The sequence below is a fragment of the Macaca thibetana genome, chromosome 16, assembly GCF_024542745.1.
Source record: "Macaca thibetana thibetana isolate TM-01 chromosome 16, ASM2454274v1, whole genome shotgun sequence".
Classification (NCBI taxonomy): Eukaryota; Metazoa; Chordata; class Mammalia; order Primates; family Cercopithecidae; genus Macaca; species Macaca thibetana.
In genome coordinates this window covers 28,512,203-28,531,343 of record NC_065593.1, presented here as the reverse complement: position 1 = coordinate 28,531,343, position 19,141 = coordinate 28,512,203, and positions in this window count along the sequence as shown.

Sequence of the window (19,141 nt, the reverse complement as noted above, 5' to 3'; positions counted from 1 at the left end):
CAGATTAGATTTACAGCTTCTGCAGAACTAAATTAAGAATAATGATAGCAATGTCCATACGTTGAGCATAGATAGTAAGTGGTCAAACCAAGATTCCAATCTGGTGGTATTTCTAAATCACATGCTGCGTCCCCACATTTTCCCACCTTCCTGGCTAGATCAGAAGACTGTTACCATAATATCTCACAACCTTCAAGCTGAAATGGGCTCACTGTTACACCTCCAGGCTTTGGGTTCCCCCACGGAGAAATGCAGCGATTGGATTGGTGACCTCTAAGGATCTTTCTCTTTAGATGAAGAATATGCATGAACTTACACAGGGCTGTCATTGCCTTTCGATATACAAGTGAAACAGTTACCAAAAATCCCGAGAAGGAAATGACTCCAGAAATTTCTCTTTCCAGATTATATTTGCAGCTTCTGCAGAACTAAATTAAGAATAATGATAGCAATGTCCATACGTTGAGCTTCTCTTCTGTGTCATTGTGTTTGATGTTTTTTGTTACTCAGAGAAGCCAAATAGCTAGCACAAGACCACACAGCAGGTAAGTGGTAATGTCCCAGATTTCATGCCAAGTTTGCTTGGCGCGAGCACTGATGCATTGTTGCAACTCTGCCAGGGGTCCTCTGGCATGGCCAAGGTCACAGTCTCAGCATTAGAATTTCCCAAACTGCAATGATCCCTGATGTTGCACTTAGCTCCACCTGTCATGGTTATGGCCACATTAAACGACTTAATTCTAGAGGATGCACTTCACATCCCAGGCCTTGACCACATCCAGAATTCATGAAGTCCTCAGTACGGAGCATTAATGCAATTATTGTCTTGGCGTAAATTGGCCCTTCCTTTGTCACAGTTTCCTAGCTCTTCCTAAAAGCCTTTAGAGGCTAACTCCATCCTGCACCAAGTATCTGTCCAGCATCTAATGGAACTGAGCTATGTTCATTAGGCAGCTTGCCCATGAGCAATAGAGAGAGGAGGGGAGGGTGACAAAAACATACCTTTAAGCTAACGGTTAACTTCTAGTGCTTTTAAAACATCTGACCTCTGACTAAATTGTATGGACATCAGTGCAGATGTGAAAGAATCCCATTGCACTGTTTCAGCCTCCACCCTTCCTGGAGCTGAGAGGCATACCTACCAGCTCTGTGAAGAGCCTTTCTTAGGAAAGGCTTATAGCTAGGCCACCAGCTTCAAACAGCTTTATTCCTGTGTTTTTCCTAAATAGCACATGGCTCATAACCCAAAAGACTCCCACCCCACAAGCATGTGCTTTCTCTGAGCAAAGCTAAGCTTAGCCCAGTGGACCCCAAGCAAAAAGGCAACCTGAGACTGCTCATCTCCTAGACCTGGATTCAACTCCCTTGAGCAAGATGGGGCCTTGGAGGGCATGCCCAATTTCAGTTGTTGTAATTCATTCCAAACCCAGTAGAACAAACACCAGTCAAGGGCTGCTCAAGGAAAGAAGCTGGAATGACAAATGAAATTGGTGGAAGGAAAAGTAGGAACCAACATTAAGAAATGCCTACAATAAAGGAGTGGTTTGAAACATCATCTCTAGACCAGGGTTTCTCAATCTCAGCACTGCTGACATTTTAGGCTGGATAATTATTTGTTCTGGGGCAGTCCTGTGCCTTGTGGAGATGCTTAGCAGCATCCCTAGCCTCTGCCCGTTAGATGCCTGTAGCACTCGCCCCACCCACAGTAGTTGTGACAGCCAAAAAGTGTCTCTGGAAATTGCCAAATGTCTCCTGGGGGACAAAATTACCTTCCCCCATCTGAGGTTGAGAACCACTGCTCCAGAGCCACATAGAGCCTTCAAACCCAGACCTGTGACTCACTATTGTATGACCTGAGCTGGCTTCTGAACCATGTATCTTGCTTCTGTAAAAGGAGGAAATAGTACCTACTTTGCAGAGTTGCTATGAGGTTTCAGTGAGATAATATATGCAAAAGGTTTACTCATAATAAAAGCTAATTGGTTTAGGTTAAGAATTTAGGATGCATTTCTTTAATCGCCAAACTAAATCTATTTTACAATAGAGTATTCTTATTCCCATTGTAGCAGATTGCGGTTTCCCAAAGTGGCTGCAACAATGTTTTTCTCATCCCACCTGCTTTTCATAAACCTTGTTATACCCTCATCAAGAGGTGGAGCCTATATCCTTATCCCTGGACTCCAGGAGAATCTTTATGGCTGCCTTGATGAAGAGAATGAGTGGAAAGGATGCTTCATGACCTCCAACACTGGGCAACAAAAGATGCAGCTTCCATCAGGCTCTGTCTTAGACACACACCTTGGGAGCTTTGAGCCAACATATAAGAAATGTGGTACCCCGAAACCACATGCTGTATAGACCATGCTGAGGCAGAAAGAGAGAAAGATGCCCAAGCAGTAGCAATGCTCTGGCCCTGGCTGTTTGAGTCTTCGCAATCCTGGTGCCAGATATGTGGATGAACAAGGCGTTGGAGGACTCCACCCCCATGCTTCAAGCTGCCCCCGTTGATGCTGAGTAGAGCAAAAAAATGAGCTGTCCCTGCTGAGCCCTGTCCAAATCGTGGGTTCTTCAGGAAAATAAAGATTTTAATAAGATCATATACATATTTAATAAAATAAATATTGTTGTATTAAGCCACTAAGTTTTGGGTGGGTTTATTGCACGGTAATAAACAGCCGTAGCAACCATTTGACAGAGAGGAGAAAACTGCTCTCAGGGAAGTTATACAAGCCAGTGAGTGTCCAGGCTAGAATTTGCACCAAAGATTCTCTGCCTCCAAAATGGCACTGTTTTTCTTTCATGAGACTTGCTCCCAAGACAGTGTGCCAGTGTCTTTATAGGAAGCAATCCAAGACTAAGCAGAAGGCAGCACCAGTTCGGTCTGTGAGCCGGTTAGAGACCCAGAACTCAGGCCCTCTGTAGGCAGAGGGAGGAGCATGACAAAGACAAGGTAGGACTCAGGCCCAGAGAGTCTGAGGCAGTAGGGGATCCCCCAAAAGAGAACAAAGCAAAAGATTCATCTTCAAAAGAGGAGCATAGTTCAGGGAAAGCCAGCACCAAAAGCATGTCTCAGAGCATGAGGCTGTTTAAATCCCAAGTGCCTCAGGTAAGGATGCATCCTGGGCTAATAATTCTCAACCCCAGCTGCCCACAGCACCTGGAGAACTTCGAAGAATCCGGATGCCCAGAGTCCAATGACATCAGACCCTCTGGGATGGGGGCCAGGCTTCGGTGCTCCTAAAGTTCCTCAGGTGGTTCCAGTGTGCAGCCCCGCTGGGTCACTACTGCTCTGGGAAAGCAGTGGGATGTGCCTGCCAGGCGGCATGAGCTCAGCAGAGTCAGCCATGAGGGAAGGCAGGCTGCAAAGCCTGGAAAGAGACAGAGTTTGAGCATTAACTGCAATCACTGGTTTGCTTTATGACTCTGCAAGGTGAATTAAAAATCAAACTTCATTTGGCTTCAAGTGAAGATGAAGATTCAGCAGATTCAGGGACTGGGAAAGGCCCCATTAATATGCTTACTGGCAGAGACTCCATTTGATTCACTGATGTGAATTTAGGCAGATGGGAAAGATTCGCCTCTTCTGCAGGAGGGAGGGCTGGAGGGAGCCTTCCCCTCTCTGTGGCTGGTGAGTAGGGGACAAGGATTACCCTCCCTTATAATACTAAGAGGGGAGAGTCGAGTGAAATACCACCCTCAGATTTTTTTCATGTGATATCTGAAGTAGGTTGGCAACAGTTAGCATCAGGGTAGGGTAGAAAAGTTAGCTGCAGAGCCCGGCAGGCCTGGATTTGAATTCTACTTCCCTCTATCTGCATGACCTGAGAGTTATTCAGCCTCTCTAAGCTTCAGTTGCCTCATCTGTCAAATGAGAATAATCACAATATCGCCAGAATTAAATGAGCTAACATATATGACATATCAGCTCATGAAAGACATTAATAGTATGGGTTTTTTTCATTCATTCATTCATGCATTCATTCATGCTTTTAGACTTTTATTATCCATCTCCTTTTTCCCTCCACTCATCTTCACCTCCGCATTTTGGAACATTAAGAATGAGAAGCAGGTGCCCTGGAAAGAAGCCCATAGCAATGCATTAAATTAGAAGCTTCTTCACCTGCCCAAACTTTCTCACCCCCTTCAGTTGGTGAGCTCCTACTCAGGAAACAACTCGTGTGTCACCTGCTCTGGAAGTCTCCCCTCATCCCATCCATCTGTGTAAGAGCCCCTCCTCTCTGTTCCCATGACCCTATGTAATAATCCTCTTCCTTATATAACAAAGCGTCCCCATGTAATGTGTGCTTCCCTATGTAATAACATCCATCAGCTTGGATTTTACTATAATAGCCCACATGTCTATCCTCCCCCATTGACTGTGATACTAGCCGTGGATTTGGCATATGATAAGTACTCAATACACTTCCTGTGAAATAAATAATTCAAAAATAACTGGTATCACTTCCCTTTCTGGGCCTCAGTTTCTCCATCTGTAAAATGAGAGGGTTGGAGTAGATGCATTCTAAGAACACTTCCAGCTCTAGTATTTCTAATATTCTATCTCTCTATGAAAATGGCAAGGACAGTAAAGCGAGTAAACAAAGACAAATCAATTAATTTAGGGAGCAATGATAAGCTGGTATCCAGTCACTAGCTAACAGGATGCAAGTTAACATGACATTGGTATTCTCAGGCGAGCAGAACAGTATTATCAGCCCTGGGCAGTATCCCTCGCCACCAATGATCAAGATTATCCACGGGGTGTCAGTTTGGTAAGAGGAATTCAGATCCTCCAAAGAGGTGTGAGTAAAGTCAAGACCTTTTCAGGAACCAAAACAAAAAGAGGGCCAAGAAATATGGCTGAGTGTGGACACAATGCATTTGGGCTATTGAGTCACAGCCCAGGGTTTTCATGAGCAGTGCTGGAGGATTGGAACTCAGGGGACAACATGATATTCAGCAAGAGCCTGTGGGGGCCATGCCCCAAGTTAAACCAACCCGAGCATGTGAACCACCCTGTGGGTAGACTCCACAAGTGCCCTTTCCTTGGCCAGTTTCCTGGGAAGATTCAGGAGCTGGGCAGGTACAGAGCCTATCTGAGCTGGCAGGGCCTCTGTAGACCCCACCATGGGAAACCGGGAAAGTTAAAAGTGGGAACTGAGGCCTGAGATGGCTAGTGTCTTAGGAAGGGCACACATACTTAACTCATACTCACAGGCCTGCAAAAGCCTTCCTGAGAACACACTTGCCCACACCCCACCTATACTGTCACACCTCAATGCCCATGCTTGGTCCTCAGTCCAACAAATACCAACAAGGCTCACCTCAGAGACTCACAGACACACATACACTTTTTTCCCATTTCAGCTGACATTTATAAAACATCTATGTATTAGACATTGGAAGCCACAGATAAAGATACTACAGACCCCACTCTCCAGGAACTCAGTACAAGAAAGACACTACTAGCACAGACTCCTGTTGCATAATGTGTGTGCACACATGTCTGTTTATGGACCTGCATAGATCCTTATACAGGCAAACAGAAAAATTACAAACAATTATGCAGTTCCACGCCTGCACATATGTGCCACCCACACACAAATCCCAACAGACAGGCTAATAGAGACCATGGGTTCCCATCCATCCTGACTTAGTAGGTTCTAGAATTTGCTAAAGTGACATCCCTCTCCCATTTGTACACCCAATGTAGAAGCACTGTGCTGCCCTTATTCCCATAAGAGAAACCTTCCAGGTCTTTTATGGGCACATTACTTTATGGCAACATTGTTAGCTGGCATTTATGAAGATTCAATCAATAAATTAGAGGCTGCTTGTAATGGTGCATTGCTGGCTCACATTTGCTTAAGAGCCCTGAGGACTCAAACCCCAAACTGGAAGTGTCAGACCTCTGCCTCTCTTCCCACATCACAGACACATACACACACACGCACGCATGGTCACACATGGATACTTTTTTTTGCATCCGATGTCACTTTAGTCATGCTGGGAAGTAGCCTGTGACTTATTCTTTGCTTTTTCTTTGCTTCCCATGGAGGAAGCTTGATGTGTGATAGGGTTGCAGAAATTTAGGCTTACACTTCCAGTTGAACGTTCTTGGAGCTTTAAAAGGTGGAATCTCCTGGGAGGAAAGAGTGGCACAAAGACGGAGGTGAAGCTACCATCCCACTACCCTCCTACCCCTGGGCCAGGGAGAGGGGAGTCAGAGACTGGAAACTCATTTCTCTACGCAAGTCCCCACTCTTGCCAGCCACAGTCCCCCTGGAGTATGCTCTGTGAACCTACCCACCTGAATCATAGGTGTGGATAGAATTAGGGGCCCAAAGGGAAGGAGGCCAAGAGAATGTCCCCGGAGAGACCTTCCTCCTTCTCTCTCCACTGTGCTCTACCAAGCGTTCAACCTGAGGAAATCAACAGATTTGCGGAAATGTGTGGGTATGAAGTTCCTGTTCCCAGGCAGCGACTATTCTTGAAAACAAAAAATGTAAAGCATGCCAAATTATCTTTTACCCCATTACCTTATCACCAGCAAGGAGGATACCCTCATTGTTTAAGACTTGGCTTCAATGCTGGCACTCTGGGGCTGGGGTTTTGTTTTGTTTTGTTATGTTTTGTTTTGTTTTACCAGGAGTGGGGTTGAAGACCATCTGATGTCACCCTGTCCTTTTCTAAGACTGAGTTTGCAGCTGAGTGGCTTAGGCAGACTTGTTCCTTCCAGCCTGGTGGATGTCACTAATATCCCTAGTCTGGGCTCTTTGCTGTCTACCTTTGGGTCCTCCATACCCCTCCCCAACTTGTTTACCAATCTAATTTCTATAGGCCTTTCAAGGACCATTCTGCGGTCACCGTCCCATGAAGGCTTTCCATGGTAGAACCTCATGGATGATGATCTCTGCCCCACATCAAGCTGCCAGGTCCCCTGAGATTACCCATTAAGGATGGAACGGACCCTGGCACCAGATGAGGACATCAGCAGCTCACCCTAAGCCAAAGAATGGACAGGGAACACAAGAAACCCTCTCCCACCTTCTGAGTCCTGGAGGCTGGAGCCCTGGGGTGAGACAGGTGCTGGGAAGTCCCACCAGTCCTGCCAAGAAGACCCATACCCAGTCAGAGTTTCAGTCTGAAGGAGGAGCACAGTGGTTTTGGGAGGGCCCAGGTAGGATCCTGTTTGTCCTAAGGAAAGGGAATCTGTCCTAAGCTTGATGTGGGTAGATCTGATTCAATTTCACCATCTACATTACAATCTCATATGAGCTCTTTCTCAGTCATTTCCACATCCCTCTTGGGTGCACATAAAATTTCTGATGCTCCCCTGAGCCTCTCTAGAGCCCCAGAAGTCTTAAAGGAGCTGGGTCAGGTCCTCTCTGCCCAGGATCCATCGTTCCTACTTTCCACTGCTGCCCTGGGCTGGAGCAATGTGGGGGAGCCAGAGCATCTTACTCTCATTTTTTTTTTTTTTTTTTTTTTTTTTTTTTTTTTTTTTTTTTGAGACGGAGTCTCGCGCTGTCACCCAGGCTGGAGTGCAGTGGCAGGATCTCAGCTCACTGCAAGCTCCGCCTCCCGGGTTCACGCCATTCTCCTGCCTCCGCCTCCCGAGTAGCTGGGACTACAGGCGTCCGCCACCTCGGCCGGCTAGTTTTTTGTATTTTTTAGTAGAGACAGGGTTTCACCGTGTTAACCAGGATGGTCTCGATCTCCTGACCTCGTGATCCGCCCGTCTCGGCCTCCCAAAGTGCTGGGATTACAGGCTTGAGCCACCGCGCCCGGCCCTTACTCTCATTCTTGAGTAATCCTCCCCACCCTGGAAGCAAGCACAATTTCCCTCTGGCCTCCCCTGAGTGTTCACCAGCATCTTATTGTCTTGCTCTCCTCTCCAGGCCTCTCCTCCCCGACCTCATGGACAGGCAGGGGAAAAAAAATGACAATGATAGAGCTTCTTAGTCTGTTTAGACCTAGACTTGTGCTCTTGACACGCTAAGAGCCTTTTCCTTCAAAGCCGTTGTCTTGTTGATTTGAAGACTGATGAAATTTAAAAGCTGACCATTGACTCAATTACATGGCATTGCTGACATAGCAGCCCTTCCTCAAGAGCAATTGGCAAAGGATGCCGTCACCTGCCGATCCCTCTGTGGGGTAGGGGAGAGGCAAGAGAAGCACTAGATACTTGGAGTAAAACCCATCTGTTAATATTTCACAATATCATGGATAAGATATTAGCATGGATTAGAAACTAAACTTTACAAAAAAGGGGTTTTTATCTAACAATGAAAGTGTGCCCGTGGTGGTGCAGGAACAGGGAGAGAAAAAGGGACATCTAATATTCAAAGGGCCAGGGAGAGGTAGTAATAGTGGCTTCATAAATACAGCAAGTGACCCTTAAACTAGGTCTTGAAGAATGAATATGAATTAGCCAAGCTGGGAGAAGTTCTGCATGTGCAGGAGCATGGAGGTCAGAGCAAACATGACCGGAAGGAATGCCAGTACTGTGATTCACTTTGGAGTTGCGATCTGGGTTTGAGTTACAGCTGTACCACTTCCCAGCAGGGAAACCTTAGGCAAGTGGCTGCCCCTCTGCCAGCCTCAGCTACTTCATTAACAAAATGGAAAAACCCCTGAGAGTGAGTTCAGTAGACTATGTCTCAGGTTCTAAAGCCAATGTAAGAGCAGACCCTCCCTGCTTGGTTGAGAATTCCAAGACCTAGTTCAGGCTCAGCAGGAATGTGTGCTGTGATCTATTAGGGATGACTGCAAATGTGCAGACTGGGAAGAAACAACGCGAGTAGCAAGTCCTCAGAATTCACGGGCTGGTGACTAATAGGGGCTTAATATTAGCTAAGGGAGATTAAATGAGACTATGCCAGCAAAAACCCAAAATGTTTCACACGGTGTCCAGCACATGGAGGGATATGAGCATGAATCCTTTCCTCTCTAAGAGGAGTTGTTTGTTCAAATGATCACTGAGCAAGAAGCGAATTTTTGTCTGATCTTCTCCCATGGGAGCCTTTGCAGTCTGCCTGGATCAAGGCCCCTGTTTCTCCTCTCTGGCTCCACATGTGAAATGAAGAGCAGGGCCAGAAGTGATAGACATAGAGAAGGAAGGCTGGAGCAGGCAGGGCAGAAGAGCTTGGCAATGTGCTTTAATGATCTGTAATTGCTTTTCCAATTGGCCTCCAGGTTGAAATAATCTCATTATGTGAGCTACTGAACCTTGCGATTCAGCCTGGGAAAATAGTGTCCTGTGAATCTCTCCCCTTTCATAAAGGTCCATGCCATTTACACACCGTCTGCCATGGAAGCCACACTGCAAAGGGATTTCTGCTTCCCCGGCTGTCCTGAGGCCAGGATACGAGAGTCATTGATTTTTGTTTCCTTTTTTTCTATCATTAGTTGTTATACTGGAGTGTGTGTGTGCATGCGTGTGTGTGTGTGTGTGTGTGTGTGCATAGTTCGTTTTGGAAAATGTCCTTCCGGAATGGAACCTCTTAAGGGGGCCACATGCTAAGCCTTTCAGTGCATACCTTGATAATCTTTTTTACATAAAAACATTCCTCTTTCTTTTTTTCTATAAATAACAATGTAGCGGCATCTCCTGACCTGTGAAGATCCCAGGACTCACCAATAACTCACCTAATTTAAACTTAGACAAATGATTTCACTTCTCCGTGGCTGAGTTTCCCCATTTGTCCCATGGGGCAGTGACACCTGCTCAGATGGCCTCGTGGAGCTATTGTGAGAATCAAATGAATTTTGAAGACATCTTTGGAGAGAAGGGAAATGGGCAGAAATAAAGCAGCATTGCATCCAGACCAGTGTTCCCCCTCTTGGCTCTGTATGGGAATCATTACCTGAGTTCCTTAAGAACAAGAATTACTGGTGCCTCCTGATGTCCATCCCCACACATCCTGACATAATTAGTGCTGGGTATGACCTGAGCATCAGAGTTTTAAAAGATCCCCAAATGATTCTAATGTGCAGCAAAGTTTGGAAACCAACAGAATAGACTGATAGAATTGCTCTTGCCCTCCCCACAACAGCCTCTTCCTAATTCCCTAAAACGTTAAGATATTTCCCTGCCAGAAATACCTTAATACTGTTCAGCCCATGGCCAAGACTTTTCTCAACTCTTTACCCCATAAACTGCCTCCTACTAACCTATGAACGAGTTTAAACAATATTTCACAACCTAGATTGTACAAGTGATTTTTTTTCAAATGCATAGATTTAGTTTACTTAGCAGCAGATTAATGTCTGGGTTCAAGGAAGTTAAATCTAAAGTTTCTTCTTACTTAGGGCCCTGAAAGTATGAGATCAGCAGGTGGGGGTAGCTCAGTTTCCAGGTGGATGTGAGAACAGTCCTTGTTTTATTGAAAAGAATTCCAAGACCTAGTTCAGGTTCGGCAGGAATATGTGCTGTGATCTATTAGTGATGCCCTCACCTTTGTAGGATGGAGAAAGACAGCACATATAGCAACCTGTTAACATTCATGCACTAAATAAAATTCTAAGACCACATTCCTGACTGTGTTGTAGCAGCTGCCATTTCTTCCTCAAGATAAACACATCATTTATAAATTTTGGGGCTGGGTTCCCAACATAAACCTCTGAGGGATGTCAGTCCTCAGTATTTGGGTACACCATGCACTCTCGTCAACTCAGGAGTTCCATGTGCACTAAGGATATGTATATCAGCTTACACACAAGAAAAGGAAGAAGAGAAACCTTGTGCTCATTCCATTTTCACATCCACGTCTTCTTACCTTTCTTTCCCTTTATCAAAAGCTGATTCTAAGAAAGACACAATCAATCATCCAACCTCAGGGCAGGTTTCAGGTACTGGCACTCAAAGGTATGTGCATGAAATGCCTGTGAAATCACACTGTGGGGGATTTCCTAGTCCAGGCATGTCCTGAAGCAACCACCACCTTCTTTGCCTCTCAGTTAACCCAGCTCTAAACACACACACTCTACTGGGATTCAGACATAAAGTAGGGCTGAAACACCAGTTGTGGAGACGAAGGCCCCCGTGACTTTCAATAGTCAGCACTGGGCCTAGAGGCAGATCAATGAGTCAGACAAAACCAATGCAGAGAGGAGAGTGCTACTGAGGCTGCGATGTGGATCCAGAGGTCACTCTGAGAGGCTCTCAGTCCCAAGTCTAATTAAAAGAGAAGTAGTTCAGGACCTTGGCTGCCATGAACCCACTGATCCCAGAGTAGCAGAGAACGTAACTTTTCACCTCACTGGACAGAGTGGAAGAGGATGACTGAGGTGTCAGGCAAGAATGACTAAGAAAGTCATGAATGAATGATTCTGAAAAATTAAAATTATTATTTAAAATACTGATTCACAATCTGAGCAGTCCTGGATTTCCAGATGAGGACATCAGAAAGCAGGGAAAGCAGGAGAAGATAGAATAGGGGTTAGGGAAAGTGGCCCTAATGCTGACTATTTGTCATGTACCAAGCAAGCTTGTGTAAACCTCCATCTTTATGTCATCTCTCTAATGCTCCCCACTTTGAGGGAGATGCCATAGCAGACGGTATCAAGTATTATCATCTATATTTTACAGATGAGAAAACAGAGACTCAGCAAGGTTAATGATGTGCCCATCACCACATAGAAAGTAGGAATTGATGAAGAAACGGGCATCTCCCAACTTGATCCACAGATTCAATGCGATCCCAATCAAAATCCCATTAAGTTATTCTGGGATATTGGCAAACTGATTCTAAAGTTTATCTGGAGACGCAAAAGACCCAGAACAACGAACACAATATTGAGGGAGAAGAACAATGTTGGAACACTGACACTACCCAACTTCAAGACTTACTATGAAGCTACAGTTATTAAGACACGTGTGGTATTGGCAAAAGAATAGATAAGTAGATCAGTGGAAAGAATAGAGAGTCCAGGAAGGGACTCACGTAAGTATACTCAACTGATCTTGGACAAAGGAGCAACAGCAATACCATGGAGAAAAAACAGTATTTTCAACAAATGGTGCTGGAACATCGGCATGCAAAAAATTAAAAAAATTTAAAAAAGAATCTAGACACAGACCTCACACTGTTCACAAACACAGATCCATTTAACTCAAAATGGATCACATGCCTAAATGTAAAGCACAAAATTATAAACTCCTAGAAGGAAAATATAGATGGCCTAGGATTTGGCAATGACTTTTTATATATAACACCAAAGGCACAATCAATGAAAGGAAAAGTTGACAACTGAACTTAATTTGAATTAAAAATTTCTGCTCTGGGAAAGACACCGTCAACAGAATAAAATGAGAGGCCACATACTGGGAGAAAAGTATTAGCAAAAGATGTGTCTGATAAAGGACTGTTATCCAAAATATACAAATAACTCTTAAAGTCAATAATAAAAAAAAATGTATTTTTAAAAGGGCCAGAGACTTTAACAGATATCTCACCAAAGAAAATGTACAGATGGAAAATAATCATATAAAAATATGCTCCACATCATATGTCATCAGACAAATGCAAATTAAAACAACAACAAGATACCACTACACAACTATTAGAATGATCCAGATACAGTACATTGACATCATGAAATGCTGACAAGGATGTGGAGCAACAGGAACTCCCACTCATTACTGTGGGAATTCAAAATGGTATAGCCACTTGGGGAAAAAAAATTGGCAGTTTCTTGCAAAACAAAACACATACTTCGTCCCTACAATATTGTGTAAACCTCCATCTGTATGTCATATGTCCCTACACGTATCCCTACAAAAATTTGCACATGGATGTTCAGAGTGACTTATTTATAATTTCCAAAACTTGGAAGTAAGCAACATGTCTTTAAGTAAGTGATGAATAAATAAACTACGGCACATCTAGACAATAGAGTATTCTTCAGAACTAAAAAGAAATAAGCTATCAAGCCATGAAAAGACATGAAGGAAATTTAAATGAGTATCACTCAGTGAAAGAAGCCACACTGAAAAGGCTGCATACTGTATGATACCCATTATATGACATTCTGGAAAAGGCAAAACTATGGAGAAAATAAAAGGATCAGTGGTTGTGAGGGAGTGGGGGCAGTAAGGAATGAATAGGTGGAGTGCAGAGGGTATTTAGAGCATGAATCTACTCTGTATGATCTTACAAAGGTGGATATATATCATTATACATTTGTTCAAGCCCATAAAATGCACGAAACCAAGAGTGAACCCTAATGTAAACTATGTACTTTGGGCAACAATGATGTGTCAATGTAAGCTCATCAATTGCAACAAATACACCCTTGTGGTGTAGGATGTTGTTCATGAGGGAGGTTATGCATGTGTGAGGTCAGAGGTGTAATGGAAATTTCTGTAATTTATGCCTAATTTTGCTGTGAACCTAGAACTTCTCTAAAATATAGCCTAATGGCAGGGAGTTAGGGTACATCTCCCCCATCTAAACTCTCACCACCCCCTCCACCTCAGTAACACTAAGCATCCTCTCTCCATGCCTTGGCCCCTGTGGTTTTCTCCCACTGGAATGTCTTCTCCTTACCATGTCTGCCTCTCTTTCCCACTAGAAACTCATGTTCACATTTCCAAAAGCCAGTTAGAGTCATTTCCTATGGAAGAATTTCCTGGCTTACTCATTCATTCATTCATTCATTCATTATTTCTTTCATCCAGCCAGCATCCTTTCTTTTAATGCTTATCGTGTACTAGGCACACCACAACACAAAGATGCATCAGGAGCAAAGTTGACATGAACCCAGCCCCTATGGAACTTAGAGTGTAACAAGAAGCCAGATAGTAAGTCAAGAGCCAGGCACATAATTATATAATGACCACTGGTGGTGACTGATTTTCAGAGAAAAATATAGGGTACTCTGGGAGTGTATAAAGAGGTATTGTATTGTAATGTAATTGGATTGTATCAAGGAAGATTTCTCACATAAAAATCTTCATATAAAAAACAAGGAAGTGGCATAAAGGATGAGTAGTGCTGAAAATAATGGCATTGACTAACATTATTGTTTCTTCTGAGCTAAGCACTTTTCAAGTTCTTTGTATGTATTAGTTCATTTAGTCTTCACAACAACCCTATGAGTTGGGCACTATTATTATTCCCATTTTGTGGATAGGGAAACTGAGGCACTAAGTGGTAAAGTAACTTTCCCCAAATCACTCAGCTATTAATAAGTAGGGAAGTCTGTATTTGGATATACCCATCTGATTCCAGACCCTTTGCTCTTATGGTGAGAAGAAAAAATGTGTATGAAGGATCTGGAAAAAGCATAAGCAAAGAGTAGAGATTATAGGTGGGGTGAGAAGAGAACTAATGAGCCCATGGGCCGTGGAAAAGATTTAGATTTTGTTCTAAATGTCATAGCCATCCATCCATGGAAGGGGTTTGAGTGAGGGAGTTACATGATTGGATTTGCAGGTTTAAAAGTATAGGATTGTTTCAGTGATTGGATATGTGTGAAGAGGATGGGGAGGGGTGCAAGATTGGAAGGGGGGACCCTAGTTAGAAGTAACTTTTGGTAGTTTAGGAAAAAGGGAGAGACAATAAGAGAAGAAAGAGAGTAAAGAGGGAAACAGAGAGAGAGCGAGACTGAATCCTGAATCACTCCCTCGTGTGCCTGCACTTTCTCCAGGTGTTTTGTGTTGTAATTGATTGATTACGTCCTTGCCTTTCCTGCTGAGCTCCAAGAGAGTGGCAATTGTGGTGTTTACCCACCTCTGCATTAGCAGCACCTAGCATGGGGCCTGCCATAAGACCGGTACCCAACAAATACTGTCAAACAGCAGAGTAAATTATTAATGAGAGATTCAATGACCAGAAGCCACTACCTGTAGCCATACAGAATACACTTCTAAATCCTATCACCTGCTCAGTACCCAGAACCTCCTCGAAGAGCACACCAAACCAGTGTCTGCTCCTTATCCAAACAACCACTGATTTGGTCACATCAGTGGAAAGTACCTCTCAAGTGGGGTGCCTGGTGTCCTGTAGGGGAGATGACTGGCTGATTGAGCATTTCTGCATTTTCCTGGAGTGTAGGGGAAGATGCTGTCGGTGACTGCCTTGGCTGGCTGTGGTTCCCTTCTGCCTCCGAGCTAATGACAAAGCAGATGTGTGGGCAAGGCAGCCAGCTTTGTCTTTCAGGTGGAGAGGGCTGTCTTGTCAGTAAATCAAATCAGTTCTTGGATTTGGGATGCAATATTTATCATGGTGGTGACAGCATGCAAACACGACACTGACATCTTGGGTGTTCTGCATATGCTATCGCTGTTGTTAAAACACACAACTTCTTGCACAGAACTGTGGACTGAAAGCTTCCAACTGAAACCAGTTCAGGTGCCAAGTACCTGACAGCCAGACAGCTTGGTGGGGGCTAGTGTTTGCAAAAGAGGAAGCTCTTTTGGCGTGAGACCCCATTCAGGACCCAGGGAAATCAGAAAGCCCTGCCTTCAATGCAAAAGTGCTCTAAAGTTGGCAGAGGAGAGCAATAATTATTCAGAAGGCCGGTGCTTGACACCAGGTTTAGGAATTGAGAGATTTGCATTGCTAAATAATTCATTGCAATATCCTTTGAAGAAGCAGGTTCCTTAACATGTTACAAAAGGATTCTACGGACAGAAGTTCATGCTGTTTTCAGGAACCTATTGATGGCAAAAAGCACAAATAAGCAAACTGTGGCCCAAAGGTCAAGCCAGCCTGCAGCTTATTTTTACATGGCTTGTTAGCTAAGAATGTCTTTTACATTCTTAAATGGTTGAAAACCATTCAAAAAAAGAATGATATTTTGTGGCAATGTGAAAATTAAACAAAATTCAAATTTAAGTATTCATAAAGTTTTCTTGGAACAGAGCCACGTTTGTTGGTTTGGGTACTGTCTGTGTCTGCTTTTGTGCCACAAAGGCAGAGTTGAGTATTTGCAACAGGGATTGTATGGAGGCAGAACCTCAAGTCATTGCCACTTGATTATTTACAGAAAAAAGTTCACTTATCCCTGGTTTGTATGATCAATTCTTGAGTGCGAATGTGGGTGCTTCCCAGTGTTTCACTGGGATGTGGGAGCCCCTGCGGGTGGCCCACATGGGAATGAGTGAGGGAGAAGGACTGTGCATTTGTGGGAGGACTGCGGCTCTGTGAAGAAGAGTGTTTAAATGGAGAATAATGTCTGTTCTCTTGAACTACAATATGTGTGCAAGTGTGTGTATGTGGATGTGCAAGATGGAGCAGGGGCTTTAAGCAAGATCAATATTTTTGCAAAGCATGCTCCATGTAATATTAGCTCCAAGGGATGTTGTGTGTGTAACATTATAAAAAATGGCTTCGGTGGGCAAATAAGCATGGGAAGTCCTGGGTGAAGAAAGTAAGGCAAGTTTCTTCACTAGAGATATTATGAGGATTTTTATATGCTAATGTCCATCATGACCTTCTGAAAGGGAAACGTCAGAAACAGGATTCTCCAGCATATTTGGTGGCAGAGTATATTTAATATTCCGTGATTCAGTGATGCTAAGTGGCTCACACATACTATTAGTTGATTATAGGTCCTCTGCTGCTAGGACTTTCTCCCACAGAGCCAAGAGACCATATAAGAGCTGGGAGACCACTGGAAGAGGAATACCAGTCAGTCAGTCCATCTGTCAGTCAGCAACATTGACACTCACTCGATTCTTAAGACTCATGACATTTTCTGGGATCTCAAAGAAAGATTTTCCTATGAGGAAGAAGTGAGGCTCTTGGAGACTGGCTAGTGTCAGGAGTGGCAGGTGGGATCCTTTGCTGAGAAAATTAGGCTGTCCTATTACTCTCAAAAGGGTGAAACATGAAACCATTGACCAAACTCCCCCTTCTCTGGGTTTCACCTGGGACATTTTCCAAGAGTAAGATTCTGAGAACCTGGGTCAATCAACAGGAATGGCAGAACTGACCTACCATCTGCAGAGGTTCCTGGGCAAAGTCAAAATCACAATCCGGAAACATAGGCCAACTGTAACATCAATCTGAAGGAGTTAGACAAAGAGGAAGAATTCAAAAATAAGATGACCCTTGAAAGAATTCAGAAGCATCAGACCACAGCAAGAGGGATCAGAAAGAAAGAAAATGTTGAGGGTGTTGCTTCTAGATCATTCCAGAAGTTCCGGACCATAATGGCAAATGCTTTTTATGGGGTGTCTGGAACCTTAGCTAGGGATGAGCAGGGAGTTTTAAGGATACCAGGTTGGCTTGGACCAAGTGAATCAACTCATAGTTGGATCACAGGATACAGAGCCTAATCAGACACATTTATGACCTGAAGTTGATTTGAAAAAAAAGAGATCAAAAACAAATGCAAAATTATTTCTAAGAGGAAGTGTGGAGAGCCAAGTGAATGTTGTTTAATCTGTCATCAGGTCTAAAGGATTAATATACACCTAAAAACCAAAGATCTCAAATCCAGGAGACTGATAAAAGAGGAAGAGATCAAAGAATGAGGAACAGAGCTGAGAATGTACTCAGAGGTTCAAGAATGCTTCCGTGATGCCCTGAGCTCCCCTCTTCAGGGTATCTACTACTATGATAGGCATCCTTCAAAGGTACAGAGTCACTGTGGCCATAGAATGTCAGGCACACTAAAAGCTTGGGCTCCACCCAGCACCCAACACCAGCAAAGCTCTTAGTAATGGGCCGAGACTGTTGCTTTAACCTCTGGCTCCTTTTTCCTGCCCTCATTCCCTCATTCCTTCATCGATTTACTGGGCACTTTCTGAAAAGCAGCATGCCCAGTGAGTGGAGGCTTCTTAGTGAGTCCCCACCACATAAAACAAACTCACCCCAATCCCGTCCCAAAGACTGATTCCTGTAGGGTCAGCTACAGGACCAGAGTTTTAAATATCTGTCTCATCTCAGCAACTGAGCTTCCTTCCCCCAAAGGTTTCCCTGTGTGTTTACAATGGTGCAATTAAATGTCTGGATAAATAACAGTTATTAAATGGGTAAATATATTCCTAATGTGAAGCAGAGCTGGAGCCTCCTGACACATTTGCTGGATTCATTTGTCTATTTAGATCTTAGGGGAAACCGGGACATAAGGGTAATAACGGGTGACTTCTGACACATATTTCTGGGTGTTTAAATAGGGAAAGGTCTCAAGTTGACTTCAAAGGGAGAGAACATGGAGAGAGGCTGCTGTGGGTATTTTTAGATCTTTCCTAACAAAAATCACTTGCACACAAATACTGGGATCTCTTTCAATGCTTCTCTTTGGGCTATTAAAGCTGAGGAAATCACACAATTGAGCTACCTTTCCACCCCACATTGGCAATCTTCAAATAAAAGGCTCCTGGGCTGTAGTTTAATCTGAATAGATGGTTTGCCAAATAAAAAAAAAAATGCCAGTTACAATAATTAGGAGAATGTATTTGTGGAGTTTCCAAGCCTTTATCTTCCTTACTGCTGGTGAATTGGAGAACACATTTATCTTGTGGGGCTTGTCGGAATAGAAGGCAGGCGGGGGAAATACGGGTTTTGTGGGTGAAATGAATTTTCTGTCAGAGGAAACAGATTTCTGTTCTTGTGATAAATATGAAGCCAAAGCCTTGTTGTGTAAAAAAAAAAAAAAAGTGAAATGTGTTGATCTTAACCAGGGCTTTCATTTCCTTATTCCAATTATTTCTTCTTCTAGAAGTAAACATTAGGTAACCACCACATCAACCATAGTGAACTGCCATGCCCTGGGGTACACTCTTAGAGTTCTCTCGCCATTTATTTTACTGAAAGCGTACTTAAGAAAATCCAAGATGTGGAAATCCACATGTATGCAAATCTCTCTCCCAACTAACCCCCCCACCCACCCACCCACCCACACACACATACACAGTGGAAAACTGCCTGGCTTTTGTTATGCATGTAAAGTTAGAAATTTATTGAAGTGAAGAACCACCTTTATGTGTAATTTTTAGTCACACAGATTTCCTCTCTTTACCCCCGATATTTTCACCTAACAATAGTGATCAGAGATGTAGAGTGCTTGGAAATTCCCCTCATGCAATTACCAATCCACTTCTTCAGAGTTCCACACTTAACCCCAAGTTGAAGCACTCTAGACCTTCAGGCATGAATCCTTTCCTTCAGCATTTCCTCATTAC